Source organism: Mus caroli, chromosome 1, assembly GCF_900094665.2.
Source record: "Mus caroli chromosome 1, CAROLI_EIJ_v1.1, whole genome shotgun sequence".
NCBI classification, from domain to species: domain Eukaryota; kingdom Metazoa; phylum Chordata; class Mammalia; order Rodentia; family Muridae; genus Mus; species Mus caroli.
The window spans coordinates 145,816,268-145,830,584 of record NC_034570.1 but is presented as its reverse complement, the minus strand read 5'-3'; positions in this window follow the sequence as shown (position 1 = coordinate 145,830,584).

Genomic DNA, 14,317 nt, shown 5'->3' with positions numbered 1-14,317 from the left:
CAGCTTCTGGCTATTATAAATAAGGCTGCTATGAACATAGTGGAGCATGTGTCCTTCTTACCAGTTGGAACATCTTCTGGATATATGCCCAGAAGAGAGATTTCGGGATCCTCTGGTAGTACTATGTCCAATTTTCTGAGGAACCGCCAGTCAGTCTGTTTTCTTATAGACCACCAGGACCCACAATGGGCTGAGCCTTCCCGAGTCTACCACTAGTTAAGAAAATGCCCCACAACAGGATCTCCTGGAGGCATTTCCTCAGATGAGGTTCTTTCCCTTTAGAAGATTCTAGCCTGTTTTTTGTTGACGTAAAACTAACCAGAGCAGGTCACATAGCTTGGACTTTGACTCCATTTGGCTTTTAGGTGGGGGATTCTTGTGCAGTTGTGCAGGCTACACTGTACACAGCAACTCACCATAGCATTAGAAAACAAACAGACTCAACATGGAAGCAATCGGATTTATCTGGAAGGGTGGAGTGATGGAGTAAGAAGGTCTGTCTCCCCAACAGGAGAGACAAAGATGTCCTGCTTAGGTCACCCAGTTAAAATTATCCCAATCATTTTACATAATCACGGTGTTTGTTTGTAACAATCTATTTTTAAAATCTTTATATAACATTTTACGGTCGGCTTTCATGATGCCTTGTATGTAGTAGAAACTCAGTACGTACTTCTTGAATGAGTCAGTGCAGTATTTTAATGAGCAAATCTACATGTACTGGTGCAAAAGGACAGTGTCACCTTACAGCTGAAGTCACGGAGGAGAAATAGCCCGTGCCACTCCAGGCGCCCGGAGTCAACAGCCCAGAGCTTTGTCTGAATTCTCAATGGATTTCAGCATTAACTTTTTTTGTTAGTTAGTTTGTTTGTTTTGTGTTTTTAAAAAAGATTTATTTATTATTATATGTAAGTACACTGTAGTTGTCTTCAGACACACCTGAAGAGGATGTCAGATCTCATTACGGATGGTTGTAAGCCACCATGTGGTTGCTGGGATTTGAACTCAGGACCTTCAGAAGAGCAGTCAGTGCTCTTAACCACCGAGCCATCTCTCCAGCCCCAGCATTAACATTTTTAAAAATTACATTCATTAGTTTATCTGCGTGGGGTGGGGGTGGGGCATGGATATACCATGGTGCACGCCAAGGCGCACGCACGAGTGGAGGGCAAAGGCCAACTTACAGAAACTGGTATGGTCCTCTCTACCATCTAGATCAAACTCAGGTTGTTAGGCTTGGTGGCAAGTGCCTTTACCTGTTGAATTGTCTTGCCAGCTCAACACTCTTAGTTTAATAAACTTTAATATCACCACCCACCTACCCACCCCTGATTTTAAGATGTATCTCAGGCTTGTTCCTCTTGTCTCTGCTTCTGGATTGGGCTGGTAGGCTGCAGTGCTACAGCTAGGATCTTATCGAGACTCAGCCCTGTCTGTGTGATTAGATCCCAAATTCTACCAACTTCCACCTTCTTCCCCTGTAAACATATTAAAGAATTCAGTTCAAGCTGCCTCAAACTTACAATATTCTCTGTCTCTATTCTCATGCTGTTACCATGTCCAATCAGAAACAAGATTCCCTGGCTAGAGAGATGGTTCAGTGGGTAAGAGCACTGACTGCTCTTTCAGAGGTCTTGAGTTCAATTTCCAGCAACCACATGGTGACTCACAACCATCTGTAATGGGATCTGATGCCCTCTTCTGGTGTCTGAAAACAGCTACAGTGTATTTATATTAACTAGCTAACTAACTAACTAAATGAATAAATAAACAAATCTTTTTTTAAAAAGAAAGAAAGAAGGAAAGAAAAAAAAAGAAATAAGATTACCACTCCCCTTTTCTCTGACACAGGGTCTCATGTAGCCCAGGCTAGCCTCAAACTCAATACATAGCAGAGCTGAATACCTGGTTTTCCTGAGACGCTGTTATTCTTGAAAGCTATAAGGGGTGTTTGACCAGACTCAGAAGGACAAATATTCCATATTTTATTTCATCTGCAAAATCTATATATAAGCAAATAGAACAGGCCTGGGAGGAGAAGGCAGACTGGGAGGGAAAGGAAGAGATCTAGAGGGAGTGGGGAAGAGTGGCAACAAGAGAGGGTGATGAGAGTGGGCGTGGTGGCGCACGCCTTTAATCCCAGCACTTGGGAGGCAGAAACAGGTGGATTTCTGAGTTCGAGTCCAGCCTGGTCTACAAAGTGAGTTCCAGGACAGCCAGGGCTATACAGAGAAACCCTGTCTCGAAAGAAAAAAAAAAAAAGAAAGAAAGGAAAAGAGAGGGTGATGAGGAGGAAGAAAATGGTTGACTGCTTCTCTTGTAAGTAGAAACTAGATTTGTGCATTTGTGACGGTGGGGGGCAGGTGTGGTTGTGTGTGTTACTCGAGGTGGAACTTAGAGCCTCAAATATAGGGAGCAAGGGCTCTAACACTGAGCTGTATGCCCAGGCAGAGTATTTCCTTATCGATCCTCCTACCTATGTGTTACTGGGGATTGGATTTAGACTCTCAAGCACGCCGGGCAAGGTATATGCTGGAGCAGAGCATATCAGTTTTCATCAATGCCTGTCTGCATCAATGCCTGTCTGGGAGGGAGTGTGAAGAAAGGTTCCTTAAGGAGTCTTGGTTCTTACTGCTTTTTCCCTTTCTTCCTCCCACTTGGAGTTAACTGAACCCAGCGCGGGCCTCTACGGTTGTCCCCTGTGGGGGCTGGGTGTGAGAGAATGTTTGGGGCCAGAAGGTTCTGTGTCTTGGCACCGAGGGACTGAGTGACAGAGTGGCAGCTGGAAGGCTGCGCTGGCCTGGAGCCCTTGGCAAGGAGAGCCTGGGTCTGAGGCAAGTGTGGTGGCAGCAGCCAGACCTCCGAGAGGTGACAGAGGGAGCAAGGGAGGAGAAACACAGATTCTGAAACCAAGGCTCGCCCACAGAAAATACAGCCAAGGAGCGGGGCCTACGGGATGGGACCAGAAGCCACTGAAATGGGAAAGGAAGTGTTCCCACGGGGAAGAGTCAAACTGAAGCCATCTCTGTCCCTTTTCCTTCTTGAGAATTAGGGCAGAAGCTACGGTTGCCGGAACTGAGTAAAAGCTCATGGTTGTTTCTTGTTTCTCTCCCTTTTCCTTGCGCAACACGACAGTAGCATAAATAGAGAATTCCAGGAATACTCTGAGAAGAAACATGCTCCAAGAGGTGACGATTCTGGGAAATTTGAAGGGGCTGTAATAACAAAAAACGCAATCATTTGAAGTCGCATCCGGAGCTGAAACTCAGCCTTCTCCTGTGCTTTAAAATACCTAAGCATTGCTCTGCCCATTACTCACAAGACAGCTATGGATACATAAGCTGTGTATTACCCACAACAGGAAGTTGTCAAAGCAGACCGAGCCCCAGAGGTTGCGTATTGCCCTACTCAAAACAAAAACAAACGGAATTAGTCATTGATCCTTGTGGGTCCCCAAAGAGGAAGCACAAGCCGCTTTAATCCAATCTTGGCCTTTCCAAGTGAAACTGAAATCAAATATCAAAGACAAAATATGTAAACTAGCTGTTTAGCTAGGCATGGTGGAAACTTTTCATTTAAGGCTAGCCTGGTCTACATAGCAAATTCCTGGAAGATGGTTTTCTACCACAAGGAATCATTAGTTTCTCTCTGGCACTGTACATACTATAATATTGTTAATCTCAAAGATTCAACGAGAAAGACTACTGACCCAAATTATCACAGTCAAATTAATTAAAGCAAGTGTTTTCTGTTGTTGTTTTGTTTTATTAGATATTTCTTCATTTACATTTCAAGTGTTATCCCCTTTCCTGGTTTCCCCTCTGAAAACCCCCTATCCCCTCCCCCCACCCCCGGCTTACCAACCTACCCACTTCTGCTTCCTGGTCCTGGCATTCCCCCACACTGGGGCATTGAGCCTTCACAGGACCAAAGGCCGTTCCTCCTACTGATGTCCAACAAGGCCATCCTCTTTACATATGCAGCTGGACCCATGTGTTTTCTTTGGTTGGTGGTTTAGTCCCTGGGAACTCTGGCGGTACTAGTTGGTTCATATTGTTGTTCCTCCTATGGAGCTACAAACCCCTTCAGCTCCTTGGGTCCTTGGGGACCCTGTGCTTAGTCCAATGGTTGGCTGAGAGCATCCACCTCTGTATTTGGCAGGTACTGGTAGAGCCCCTCAGAAGACAGCTATAACAGGCTCCTGTCAGCAAGCACTTGTTGGCATCCATTAATAGTGTCTGAATTTGGTGACTGTATATGGGATGGATCCCCAGGTGGGGCAATCTCTGGATGGCCTTTCCTTCAGTCTCTGCTCCACACTTTGTCTCTATAACTCCTTCCATGAGTATTTTGTTCCCCCTTCTAAGGAGGACCGAAGTATCCATACTTTGATGTTCCTTCTTCTTGAGCTTCGTGTGGTCTGTGAATTGAATCTTGGGTATTCCGAGCTTTTGGGCTAATATACACTTATCAGTGAGTGAATACCATGTGTGTTAAAGCAAGGGTTTTATTTGTGTACCTAAGCTGTCTCTCCCTGATAGTGGACTTCAAGAGCCGTGGAAGATAGGTACATAAGGAAGACAAGGTTTTTTTTGTAGCTCAAGGTTAAGAGGTTTCCAGATGGGAGATTTGGTGGGCAACATAGGCAGAACTACAGAAGCAAACATGGCAAGGTGGTCAAAGGAAGGTGGTGGGGACAAGGTAGTCATAACAACCCTTTGAAATAAAAGCAGGGTTGAAAGATGATCATTACAACCTTTTGAAACAAAGATGTGGTTGTCAAGGTTCCTGGAACAGGCCATGCAGAGCCATTGTAGTTAAGGTTACAGGTGGGGCAAAGCCCAATTCTTGTTAAACAGTGATTTATTCATAAGCAGGAATGAGCCTAATTTATCTTTACTATAAGATGGCTTTCAAGCCTAAGATGGAAGCAGTCTGGTTCGTGTAATATATTTTCATTAAAGACACAAAGTCTATCCAATTTCTTAATGGACCAGAGTTATTGATATTCAAATGAAGTCCTAATGGCTTTCATTAGGTCTCAGCCATGGGTTTGTTTTTGTTTTGTTTTGTTTTTTGTTTTTTGTTTTTTTTCGAGACAAGGTTTCTCTATATAGTCCTGGCTGTCCTGGAACTCACTTTGTAGACCAGGCTGGCCTCGAACTCAGAAATCCACCTGCCTCTGCCTCCCAAGTGCTGGGATTAAAGGCGTGTGCCACCACCGCGTGGCTTCAGCCATTCTTAAAATGTAGGTTCCACGAAGCCTAGACTCCAGTGTCCGGGACGTGAAAGGTACTGTATACACATGCATATTGACAGTATATTGCTATAAAGTCTACTAGGAGTGAGACAACATAGTGTGGACCAAAATCATAGCTGTCACTTCAACAGGCATAAAAAGAGTTTATTTGAAGCCAAATATGGGTGACTTTGACCCAGAAATAGGTATTCAGACAGAATGGTTCACTCTTGAGGTGACTGTATGAATTTCTTACAACAGAACAATATCATGAATCAAGACATTTATCAAACACACTGGAGAGTGACACGAAGCTGCGGGTTTCTGTGATCTGATGATATATGTAGTCTGTGGTTGGTCTGCTAAGAATACACTCCAGAGCCAGCAAGATGGCCCGGTGGGTAAAGGTACTTCCCACGAAGTCTAATCCGTGAGTTTGATTTCCAGGGCCTAATAGTGGAAGGGAAAAACTGACTCCTGCAAGTTGTCCTCTAATCTCCCACACATGCCTAGTGGCCTACATTGCCCACATTAAATAATAAATAAATAAATAAATGAATAAATAAATAAGTGTAACCTTTTTTTAGAAGAATATAATCTAAAGGTATTATTTGATAGGTGTTTTGGTTTGGTTTGGTTTTTGGTTTTGGCATAAGATTGGATACAGGTGGAGGCAATTCAGAAGACTGTGGATCTTCGAATAGAAAATATACCCCTGAGGCCCATGTATTTGTCAGCAGAAACCAGTTTCCCATTTTGCTAAAGTTCTGCTCCTTGACAAGGTCACACGTTTCTATACTTTTGAATGTTGTTTGTCCCCTAAAAGGCTTGTATGTTTGGAGCATAGTCCTCAGACTGGTGGTCTCAAGAGACTTAGGTCAAGTAGAGGTGTGCTTAGTAGGTGGCATTTAGGGAAGGTTATGGAACTTTTGGGAAGGGTAGCATTTTGGAAGAAGTATGTCATTGGGAGTGATCTGTGAGGGTTTATAGCCTTGCCCATTTCCTGTTTTCTCTCTGCTTCCTGCTCTAGTCCTTCTGCTACCAGATCTTCTCTGTCATTACTGTTTCTCCTGAGGGAATCACACACCAGGTAAACTCTTCCTTCTTTAAGTTGTCTTTGGTCATGGTATTTTATCACAGTAACAAAAACAAACAAACAAACAGAAACGAAAACAAAAACAAAATAATATAAAAATAGCCCTAGAAAATTTTAGCCCTAGATCTACAATATTCCAGCTCTTCATGATCCTAAGGTCATTAAGCACTGTAGAATCATTAACATAGATGTGTCTTTTTTTTTTTTTTAAATTTCAGGGTACTTCAGTTCATAATAGATAATAGAATCCAAAGGTGTTTTGGAAGCTAGTAAGTCTAATTGTGACAAGATGATAAAAGAACTAAACTCACATAATAGAAACCAATTTTAGAAAAGGCACCAGAGAACGTGTTTCTGTTTTTAAAAGTAGCTCCTGGATTTTGGTTAATAGAAGAAATACAACTTGTGTTCATTTGTGGTAATGTTAACAAGAACACGGGCTGGCAAGGTTTTAGTGACTGTGAGATGAAAGTGCTTGAATTCTATGTGGAGGAAAGAGAGGGGGATGTGAAGAGCTGTGTGCCACTCCCTCCCTGCAGCAGCTGGACCGGGCTTCCTGGACCAGGCAGCTGGGATGCTCTGGGATGCTCCGGGACAGTGAATTTAGATTCTTGAGATTCTTTTTGTCTCCCTCACTTGCCTGATCCTCAGGAGTAACTCCCTTGCTGAGCTAAATGCTTCCTGTCTCTGTCGCCTGGCTCTGAGCTACTCTGTGCTGGTATTTATGTTTCTTATTGAATAAGACCGGAGTAGGAATTTCTTAAGCATGCTGATTGAACTCCATCCTTTTCTCTAAGTGTCAGGGTAATCTTAAGCTTCTCTGGATCTTGGTTTTATAAACCACAGTGGTCATCGACTTGTAGCTGTGTAGATCTAAGTCTCCCGGTATTAGTGGGGTACTCAAAGGACATGCGTGTGTGAAAGCATGCAGGGGCGTGTCACTTGCTGTACATCTTCCTTTGTGTGTCCCACCTGGTTATAGCTGTGTGTTATGCTGTGCTTTCTCTGAATGAGGCACTTCCCACATGTGTGGTCACTTCTTCCTGACACCTTTGTCAGCAGATATTGGAGCAGTCATATTCTGCTGACTTTGAATTTCTTGACTAGGTCACATGGTTCTATGGTTGGGATGGTACAATTTCAAGAAGTTTAGGTCAAACAAGTGGGTCCTCAGAAGGGTTTAAGGCACGAGTTGCTGCTGGAGTCCTGGCTACAGTCTCTGTGGCTTCCTACCTGGCCATATGATTTTTTGTCTCCTGCACATGTCCCCATAATGGCACGATAGGAGCCTCCCAGAGCCAGTTCATATCAGCAGCATGACCTCGCCAGCCACCTGTGGCTTTGGATACAAGTCCTTCAGAAGCAGGGGCAGGCGGATCTCTGTGAATTTGAAGCCATCCTGTTCTATATAGCAAAATATTGAGTTCTGACCACCACCCAGGGCTACAGAGTGAGACGGTGTGTGTGTGTGTGTGTGTGTGTCTGTGTGTATAGTTTACGTTAGATACTCTATGATAATGATGACAAATGGACTAATACACACAGTAAGTGGCAAAGCATGACTCAAACATAACTTTTCCTCCACAGACAATCAATCGTACCTTTTCTAGTTGCCACTCAAATGATGCTTGACCACAATCTTAAGTTTCCCACCCACTCAGAGCTATGACCCACAGTGATCTCGGGAACAAAGGAATTCAAACATCTATACGGTGCATCAAAAAATTAATAAAAATTTCTTGTAAATTTGTCTGCTTTTTATTTATTAATTTTTTATTGTTGTTGTTCAGCCTATGGTAACAGGGACTTAAGAGCTGTATAAGGCTTAAAGGGTCAAATGAAGTTCCTGCACTTTGCATGGAAGTATCAGCTAAGCTCTAGGGTAAGATTCATTGCTTGTCAATTCTTGGCAGACAGGGATAATGATGCCTAAAGGGAAAATGGAGAGCTGTCACTGTGCAAAGGAGCTCACCTGGGGTGGATGTAGGAAGAGGTATGTGGGGTATGGAGAGCTGCAGAGCCTGCCAGGCATCACCTGGGCCTGTTCTCTCATTTGACAGATGAGAAAGTTAAGGCTTGAGGAGAAGAAAATCATTTGCCAAAAGGTACTCTAAAACCAACGATAAACTGCATAGCCCAACATCACCGTCATGAGGAAAACAATAGCTATTGCTACACAGCCGTAAAAACCAGCTCAAACTGAAGAAGGAAAGAAACGGAATGAGAGCACCTGCTGGAGAGAATGTGGAGGAATTTGCTCTCTCTCTTCTTGACCCTGGAAATGTAAAATGGTACAGTCATGTTGTGCAGCCTCGGCTATGTAGTGAATTCAAGGCCAGTGTGGGCTACATGAGACCTTGTTTCCAAAATCAGTGAAGGGAGAAAAAAAATAACTTGTTTGGGGGAACAGTTGGAGCTGTTTCTAGTGGCTTGAAATTTTGCAGATGAAAAACCCACAATGGTTAATGCCTGGCTTCTGCTGTTGCCTATCATGATTTGAAGTTGTCTGCACCCAAGGGGACTGTCATGGGTTCAAACCCTCTCATTGCTGGGTAGAAGCTCATGAGGATTTGAGTTTTAAGCCTTGTTTACTCAGATAGAAGCTATCTATCTGTGTAACAGCTAATGGATCTATCTATCTAATGCTTATTTCTTCTCTCTCTCTCTCTCTCTCTCTCTCTCTCTCTCTTTTATTTTTTTTGTTTTTGTTTTTCAAGACAGGGTTTCTCTGTGTAGCCTTAGGCTGTCTTGGAACTTGCTCTGTAGGCCAGGCTGGCCTCGAACTCACAGAGATCCTCCTGCCTCTGGTGCTGGGACTAAAGAAGTGCAGTGTTTCTTTCTCAATGGGCCTGTGCCAGTCAAATCAAGGAACAGATTTTAGATAACTGCAGACTCCCTTAGGAGCAGCTCCTCATTGGATTTATTCACTTATATGGTTAGGCATGGTGGCCAAAACGTGATCTATGCTGGGCGAGCATTTATAAACTTAATCTCGGTTGGTCTACCCTTCTGCTTTTCTCTCCCTCTTTGATTCTCCTGCTTTCAAGTTCATAAAGACAATGGCGGTTCTCAGAAGTATCTTCACACTCCCAATCATGCCCTACCGCCTCTTATTTTTCTGTTCAGTCTCAGCAGGGTATCAGGTCCTTTGCCTAAAACCTCTGATCCAATTATTCACTGATTCACTCCGAGATCTCTCCCTACCATTTATCCCTTTACTCTGTCATTATGTCACCCTCACAGAGTGAGATGGATGTGCCAAGAAAAGGCAAGGACTTTGCATGGACCGGAAGCTAAGGGTGTGAGGCTTACACCCATTGTCCTCCATCTACTACACCTAGCATCTCCAGTGAGGAGCTGTGTGTGCAGTGAGAGCCCTGTGTGCAGTGAGAGTCATGTGTGCAGGGAAGACTGTGTGTATAGTGAGGGCTGTGTGTGCAGGGAGGGCTGTGTGTGCAGGGAGGGCTGTGTGTGCAGGGAGGACTGTGTGTACATCAAGAACTGTGTGTGCAGTGAGGGCTGTGTGTGCAATGAGAGCTGTGTATGCAGTGAGGGCTGTGTGTGCAGTGAGGGCTGTGTGTGCAGAGAGGGCTGTGTATACAGGGAGGGCTGTGTATACAGGGAGGGCTGTGTGTGCAGGGAGGGCTGTGTGTGCAGGGAGGGCTGTGTGTGCAGGGAGGGCTGTGTGTGCGGCATTTGTTAATGTGGATACGTGTTGTGTGTGCAGACCAGAGGTCAATGCTCTCCTCCTTAACTGTTCTCCAGCTTATATTTTGAGACAGCCTTTCTCACTGAATCTGAAGTCCACTGAGTTAGCCAGGCTGGCTGTCAAATGAGCTCTAAGGACCTGTCTCTCCCCCTCAACTAGGAGTGAACCCCCCCCCCCCCATGCTTGACTTTTATACAGATCCTGGGAGTCCAGCCTTCCCTCCCTGTGTTTGGGAGTCCAGCCTTTGGACCCCGTACTTCCATGACAGGTATGTTACCACTAAGTTCCATATTATTTTGATTTTGGTTTTTCAAGACAGAGTTTCTCTGTGAAGCCTTGGCTGTCCTGGACCTCTCTCTGTAGATGCAGGGCCTTTATGTGTTACTGAAAAGATTAAACACAACAGGGAGTGAATCTGGGCTGGTCTTTCTTCTTATCTTTGAATTTTCTTTTTCTTTTTTTTTTTAAGATTTATTTATTTATTATATGTAAGTACACTGCAGCTGTCTTCAGACACTTCAGAAGAGGGCGCCAGATCTCGTTACGGATGGTTGTGAGCCACCATGTGGTTGCTGGGATTTGAACCTCGGACCTTCGGAAGAGCAGTCGGGTGCTCTTACCCACTGAGCCATCTCACCAGCCCATCTTTGAATTTTCTTATTCAGGGGGAGTAATCCTCTGGAAAATCTTTTTCAGCTTTCCGAAACCCTCCAAAGTTCCTAGGCTTTGAACTCACAAAGATACTCTTGCCTTTGCCTCCTGAGTGCTGGGATTAAAGTTGTGTGCTGCCACACCCGCCCTTATCAAATATTTTGAGCACTTACAAGGTGCCGGCAATGGGCATCAGTGTATAAGATCCTTTAGTGAACAACATAGAGGGATGTGCCATTCTAACTAAGCATGCTTTAGAGGCAGAGGCCATGTCATTAAAGGTTGGGTCATGTCTAGGCTCCCCCCCTCCCCAAGTTTCCCTGGCTGCAACCAGAGGAAGAATATCTAAAGCTTCTTTCTCTTACACTGTAAACCTCAGCCCTATCTCTGCTTGTTGCATGGCCTCTTTGTATCCTAGGACGATGAGCTGTGAGGGCTAATCCTCACTGCCAACTTGTTTGAATTAGCAAACACATAAGGCACGAGGGAATCCTACTGGCGGGTGTGACTTTGAGCCTATTTCCTGAGAGGATTAACTGAAGGGAGGAAACCAGCCCTCGGCATTGGCTCTTCATCCCATTGGCTGCTGTCCTGGAAAAAAAAATCAGTGAGTGCAGGCATTCTGTTTTCTCTCCTTGCTGATCTGATCTGCCCAGATGTGAGCAGGCAGCCTCATCTTCCAGCCTTCAGGCCATTACACCGTGATATGCTGACAGGACCCTCGGACTGAAGCAAAACAAACTTTCCTCCCTCAAGTTGCTTCTTTCTGATGTTTTGTTGTAGCACTGAGAAAAGCAACTGATTTGTGTAACTTTGCCCTTTTTGACCGTGCCCTCAGTTATTCATGTCTACAACAAAACACTTGGCATAATTTAAAAGGAGGAAAGGTTCATTGTAGCAAGGGCTTCAGGCTTCGCTCTATGTTTGGCTGGATCCTTTGCTTTGGGCCTAGGGGGGGGGGGGAGAAAAACGTAATGGCAGAGAAACGCATAGCAGGGCCTGTTCATTTCTCCACAGGCGGGAAGCAGGGAGAGTAAAGAGAGGAACAAGATACATCATTCTAGGACTGGCCCCAGTGATCTGCTCCCTCCAATAAGGTCCAACTCCTGTTTCTTTAACCGCTTCCCAGACAACACCAGTAACTTCATTTTGATTAGGTCAGAGTCATCAGGGTTTGGGCACTTCAGCTCACTGACTGGCAATCAAACCCCTAGTCTTGGATCCTATGGGGGTATTTCATACTTAAAATACAACAATAACATGGTGACGGGAAAGTGCACAGAAAATGCATTTTAGAAAGGTACTGGAAAATCCATGAGGTCATGGGCTCCAATGTGAAAGAATGGCAGATAACTTGGGAGCAAAGGTAGTTTGTATATGTGGTATATGCATGTGTGTCAGTATACATGTGTGTGAGCATGCATGTGGGGAACATGCATGTGTGTATGGGCAAGCATGTGTGTGTGTGGACATGCATGTGTGTGGGGGCAAGCTTGTGTGTGTGGACATGCATGTATGGGGGGCATGCATGTGTGTGGGGGCATGCATATATGTGTGGGTATGCATGTGTGTGGGTATGCATGTGGGGGACATGCATGTATATAGGACATGCATGTGTGTGGGCATGCATGTGTGTGGACATACATGTGGGAGCATGCATGTGTGCATTGTGTGCATTCATGTGTGGGGACATGTATGTGTGTGGGTATGCATATGTGTGTGGGCATGTATGTATGTGGGCATGTATGTGGGGGTATGCATGTGTGTGGGGGCATGCATGTGTGTGTAGTCATTCATTGTGTGGGGGCATGCATGTGAGGGCATGCACTGTAGAGGTATAAATGTGTGTGGGCATGCATGTGGAGGCATTCATGCGTGTGAGCATACATATGGGGGCATGCATGTGTGTGCACTCATGTGGGGGCATGCATTGTATGCATTCATATGTGTGGACATGTATGTGTGTATGTGTGTATGCATACGTGTGTGGGCATGTATGTGGGGGTTATATGTGTAGCGGGGTATGCATGTGGGGGGGCATGCTTGTCTGTGCCTATGCATATGGAAGCCAGAGGCCAACTTTAGGTGTCTTCCTCTATTGCTCTCCATCTAAGTTTTTGAGAGAGATTCTCTCTGAATCTGAAGATTACTGAGTTAGCTGACAAGCTGGCTAGCAACACACACACACACACACACACACACACACACACACACACACACCTCTGACTGTTCCTGTACCCTCAGTTCTGGTTACAGGCACCTGTCAGCAAGCTTGACTTATGTCACCTGGGGAGCCTCAAGCTTGCACAGCAAGGACTTTACCCAGTGAGCCATTGGACCAGCCCAAACAGTGAGCCTCCCACCTTCTCCTCCCAGAGCGTGGTGCCAGGTGTGTGGAGATAGGGGCATTGCCTCCTACACTGGCTGCGCGGGTGGGGGTGGGGGTGTGACTTTTGCAGTACAGCTGGACACTGGATTGGAATGCTGGCTGGTCACTTTTCCTCTCATGACACCTTGAACTGACAAGCAAGAATCCCTGATGACATTCAGGCTGGAAGTAAGGTTTGTTTTTGTTTTTTGGTGGTTTTTTTTTTTTTTTTTTTGTTGTTGTTGTTGTTGTTGTTGTTGTAGTAGTTTTGTTTTAGCAGAGAAGGTCCAAACTCAGCATTTCAAGAACATGTTTACACGTTTATCTTTTCTTAATCTCACTTTCCCTAAATACAGGCTTTGGAGACAAGGATCTGCATTTGCAAGTCTAGTAAATACAATCTGATTTCCAGAAAGAAGAAAAGAAAAAAAGAAAAGAAACTCCAGAAATGCTGAGGATTTTAACTGATACAGGACTGCGAGAGAATAGTCAGTAGAATTAATGTGCTAATGAGGTACTAACACAGTTTTGCTCGGGATTAACACATTCAGGAGCCAACCAATTAACTGCCCTTCCTAATACCTCCCAGGCATTTTCTGTGTTCAGAACTTGGTAAAGCTGCCGGCCTATGTAAATCTCAGCTCTCCCGTGCTTTTTGTTGTTCTTTTTGCAAGGGCTGATGAGCAGAGGGAAGTGGACTAAAAGGGTGACCTTAAAGACAGCTGTGAGACAAATCCCAGGGTGAGCTACCCTATGGTTAGACTATCCACACAGCCGTGTGTGGGTTTGGCGGCACCTCTGCCCTTCATATGCACTGGGGTCAAAGCAGAAGCTGTGTTCTCCCAAGTCGTTAGTGTTCTATTTGCCTACTGTTCTAGAGCTGATCTTCTTTCCCAATTAACATCTGTCAGTCAAGGCAAGTGAGTCCTTGCCAAAGTGAGAAGAGTTTGAGCCTGCTTGGATCTGAACATCTAACAGTCGAGTGGGTCCCAGGCGCCTGTGAAGGAAGGCCTTTGGGAATTTCACACCACACAACCACTTCCGCTCTCTCTCCTTACACTGAGAGCCCTTCCAAGCTCTCTAAAAGATCTCTCCTCTTCATCAGGTTTTCTATTAAGATGTTTCAGAAAAACCGTATCAGTTGTGCGTGACAGGGCAAGCTTTTAATCCCAGCACTGGAGAGGCTAAGAAAGGAGGGATCTTTGTGAGTTCAAGGCCAGCCTGCTCTGCATACTGAGAGTGAGCTAGCCAGGG